Below are 4,539 nucleotides of genomic sequence, written 5' to 3' on the forward strand. Positions count from 1 at the left end.
ATACAAGATTGGATGAGTAGTTGTATCTTGATCCAGTTTTGAGGCCCTGGCTAGAAGGTGGTTAGTTCTTCTGGAATGACCCATTACGTCCACAACACCAAACATCTCCCTTATCTGAATTGTATACTCTGGACCACCATACACCCATTCTGATTATGCCAGGGTCAAGGATCAGGTATCCTGGGATAGCCCTGAGAACCTAGAGCCTGGTGAAATTACTCCAATTAGCCAATCCTAAACCTGTTTGCCTCATCTAACCCTTTCTTTCCCGCAAAGACCAGAATAAAGGTGCTTGCCCACAGTTACCCATCGCTCTGCCTTTTGACCAAACTGGTGCTTCCCCTGAGTGGCGTTGGGTGACCTGATGTTTTCTCTGAGAGCTGTTGAGTACAGAAAACTCAAACCATTTTCTTTCTCTTGATCAGTGCCTGACCTCACCACACCTCACCCAAGGTACTATGGTGAAAACGACTCCTTCCCACTTCAACTTCTCTTTCAAAACCATCATGGTTGGGTGTGTGGGAGGGAGCTTGCACTGAGGTCCCTGTGTCAGCCCCACAACTCCCCTGAATACTAACCCGTTATTAGGGAGCAGTCTCTCCTGCCTCCAATTCTTCACAGCAGACTTTGTGCTCCCCAAAGGCAAATGAGAAAGGAGCCAGTGTTGCCAAGTGATTCCTGAGCCTCACTACATATGGGGAAGAGGTGATAGGACAGAAGTGTGAGCAGAGGCCATGTGGATTCCAGTCCCCGCTCTGAGAGCTGAATATATGCTAAGCATTTTCATTATCTATGCTTTTCTCAGAAGGTTTTTTTTTTTTTCTCACTTTTTTTCACTTGAGAGTTATTAAGCTGCAATGGTGTCCTGCTAACATGTACATTTTGACTACTTTATTTATAAAACAACAACAACAACAACAAACAAACCCAGATGTTATCTTACAAAACTGGAACAACTTTGAGATTTTTATCTTCATAATAGGAGTTCATAATGTTGAATTTCAAGGTTTTTGACCTATAACAGAAAAAAAAATGGGGGACAGCAGTTGAGTAAAGTGGTTTGGTATATGGGTGGCAATGAGAGAGAGAGAGAGAAAAAAAAACAGTGGATAAGTCTCATTCTCTGTACAAGAAAGAAAAAAACAAAAATTACCTGTATCACAGTATCAAATCAAGAATCACTAAAATGTGCTAAATAAACTCTTGCTCTTCTCAGGGCATACCAAAAGGGGGGCCACATGGAGTACTATAAAGAAACCAGGGTCAGTGGCTTCACACTGTGGCAGCCTGGTTAAGCTGAAGGATATTGCCCAGAATTCCCTTCCCTGTGTGTTTACATCTGGGGGGGGGGGGACTCCCAAGAGAGATCTTGTGTGAGGTTTCAGGGAGCAGAATGGGCTGTTCCTTATCATCATCGGCGGGTGGCAGAAGCCAGCCTTATAGCTGCTATATCTACCTCCCCTATATTCTCCTTTAACTTCCCCAACTCCTGGGCCAGGAGTGTGTTTAGCTCAGGAAGGTCTTCTACCAGATGCCCACACTACCAAGGTAGAGGCAAGAACAGGGAGAGCTAAGGCAAATTTTAGCTTGATCTCTGACTTGAATTCCAGCTATTCTGGCTGTCCCCGGCTTTATATCCATCTTCCCTTCTTTTTTTTTTTAAGATTTCATTTATTTGAATAAATAAACAAAGAGCAGAGAGCTTGACACAGGGCTCAATCCCAGGACCCCAAGATCATGACCCAAGCCCAAGGCAGAGACTTCACCCACTGAGCCACCCAGGTGCCCCTCCATCTTCCCTTTTATTTATTTATTTTTTTAAAAGATTTTTAAAAATCTTTTTTTAAAGATGGGTGGCTCAGCCTGGGTGGCTCAGTGGGTTAGGCCGCTGCCTTCAGCTCAGGTCATGATCTCAGGGTCCTGGGATCGAGTCCCGCTCAGCGGGGAGCCTGCTTCCTCCTCTCTCTCTCTGCCCGTCTCTCTGCCTACTTGTGATCTCTGTCTGTCAAATAAATAAATAAAATCTTAAAAAAAAAAAAAGATTTTTAGTTGTGCTTATACAATAAATGCCTACTTAATGACATGGCTGAGTTCTCAGTGCCCTCCTGCTTCATATACTGAGAGAAATAAATCACCTGATCTAACAAGCAGTTAACTCTGCTGCTTTCCTGATATGCTTTCCCGGCATGCCCAGCACAGTGCCTGACACAGAGCTCAGTCTCATGACCCTGCGCAGGATCATGACCTGAGCCAAAATTGAGAGTTAGACACTTAACCAATTGAACCTCCTAGGAGCCCCTAGCAGAAATCCTTTTTTTTTTTTTTTTTTTAAAGAGTGGTCTTGGGGTTTCGGGTGGCTCAGTGGGTTAAAGCTTCTGCCTTTGGCTCAGATCATGATCCCAGGGTCCTAGGTTTGAGCCCCACACCAGGCTTTCTGCTCAGCAGGAAGCCTGCTTCCTCCTCTCTCTCTGCCTGCCTCTCTGCCTACTTGTGATCTCTGTCTGTCAAATAAATAAATAAAACCTTTTAAAAAAAAGTGTTTTTTGTGCTCCATATCACTCGGCATCAGGGAAATACAAATCAAAACCACAATGAGATATCACCTCACACCAATCAGAATGGCTAAAATCAACAAGTCAGGAAATGACAGATGCTGGCGAGGATGCGGAGAAAGGGGAACCCTCCTACACTGTTGGTGGGAATGCAAGCTGGTGCAGCCACTCTGGAAAACAGCATGGAGGTTCCTCAAAATGTTGAAAATAGAACTGCCCTATGACCCAGCAATTGCACTATTGGGTATTTACCCTAAAGATACAAATGTAGTGATCCAAAGGGGCACATGCACCCGAATGTTTATAGCAGCAATGTCCACAATAGCCAAACTATGGAAAGAACCTAGATGTCCATCAACAGATGAATGGATCAAGAAGATGTGGTATATATACACAATGGAATACTATGCAGCCATCAAAAGAAATGAAATCTTGCCATTTGCGACAACATGGATGGAACTAGAGCGTATCATGCTTAGCGAAATAAGTCAAGCAGAGAAAGACAACTATCATATGATCTCCCTGATATGAGGAAGTGGTGATGCAACATGGGGGCTTAAGTGGGTAGGAGAAGAATCAATGAAACAAGATGGGATTGGGAGGGAGACAAACCATAAGTGACTCTTAATCTCACAAAACAGAGGGTTGCTGGGGGGAGGGGGTTTGGGAGAACGGGGTAGGATTATGGACATTGGGGAGGGTATGTGCTTTGGTGAGTGCTGTGAAGTGTGTAAACCTGGTAATTCACAGACCTGTACCCTTGGGGATAAAAATATATGTTTATAAAAAATAAAAAATTTAAAAAAAAGTGTTTTTTGTATACGTTTTCCTAAAATTATGTATTTACATCAAATGTGCAATATATATCAACATACATGAAGAATTTCTATAAAAATATACCTAAAAGTGTTAACAAGGTTTCCTTCATGCTCCCACTCTTCTGAATATTGGGATAACCACCTGCAGTTATTCCTGCCCTTTGTCCTTTCTTCATAATTTCTCCTGTTAAAAAAACAAAAGGCTACTGAGTAAATCTGAAGATTAAATTGGCTTTATTAAGTGATTCATGAATCAAGCAGTATCTCATCGAGCAAAGAGTTACTCCAAGGAGTTTTACAAAACAGAAGGCTGTTATAAAAAGGAGAGTTAGGCAAGGAAGTCATTGGCAAAGGAAAATTGAACGTTCATTGGAAGAAAATAAGAGTTCAGGGTGACAGTGGCTTTTCTTTGGCTGAGCTGCAGCATTTTGCCATTGTTTGGGTTTGTTGCTGGGAAGAGGAACATTTTCCTTCTTCTTGGGAGGGTAGTAAAGTAGTGACATCTTCCAGTCGGGATAGGAAGGGATAACTGTTTGGGATAACTATTTGAGATAACTGTCTAGTGGTGGTAGGGGATGAGAGCTTTCTCTAGAAGTCTTCCCAACTCAAATTTTAGTTCAGGTTTCCTCTATTAATTTTCACATTTCTCCCGTTTGGGCAAGATCTGTCTCTAAAAGCATCACTGATCAAGAGTTACATTTCCCAAATTCAGTAGCCTTTGTTTCTTGGTGCCAAAAAGGACCTTTCCTGGGGCGCCTGGGTGGCTCAGTGGGTTAAAGTCTCTGCCTTCGGCTCAGGTCATGATCCCAGGGTCCTGGGATCGAGCCCCGCATCGGGCTCGCTGCTCAGCAGGGAGCCTGCTTCCTCCTCTCTCTCTACCTGCTTCTCTGCCTACTTGTGATCTCTATCTGTCAAATAAATAAATATTTTTTTTCTTTTTTTATTTTTTTTAAAAGATTTTATTTATTTATTTGACAGAGAGAAATCACAAGTAGATGGAGAGGCAGGCAGAGAGAGAGAGGGAAACAGGCTCCCCGCTGAGCAGAGAGCCCGTTGCGGGACTCGATCCCAGGACCCTGAGATCATGACCTGAGCCGAAGGCAGCTGCTTAACCCACTGAGCCACCCAGGCGCCCCAAATAAAATCTTTTAAAAAAAAAAAAAAAAGGA

The 4,539-nt window shown here is 43.2% G+C and overlaps 1 long non-coding RNA gene across 1 annotated transcript in view; it reads right to left on the bottom strand.

The window, feature by feature from the left end:
• Window positions 1-882: 882 nt before the first annotated feature.
• Window positions 883-4,539, bottom strand: part of LOC131828694 (uncharacterized) — a 16,572-nt gene continuing 12,915 nt past the window's right edge. Inside the window, exons 2-3 of the long non-coding RNA XR_009352548.1 lie at window positions 3,453-3,554; window positions 883-1,015 (exon numbers count right to left, since the gene is read on the bottom strand). This is a non-coding gene — a long non-coding RNA (uncharacterized LOC131828694). The remainder of the gene's footprint in view (window positions 1,016-3,452; window positions 3,555-4,539) is intronic.

This window comes from Mustela lutreola, chromosome 4 (genome assembly GCF_030435805.1).
Source record: "Mustela lutreola isolate mMusLut2 chromosome 4, mMusLut2.pri, whole genome shotgun sequence".
In the NCBI taxonomy this organism is placed as follows: domain Eukaryota; kingdom Metazoa; phylum Chordata; class Mammalia; order Carnivora; family Mustelidae; genus Mustela; species Mustela lutreola.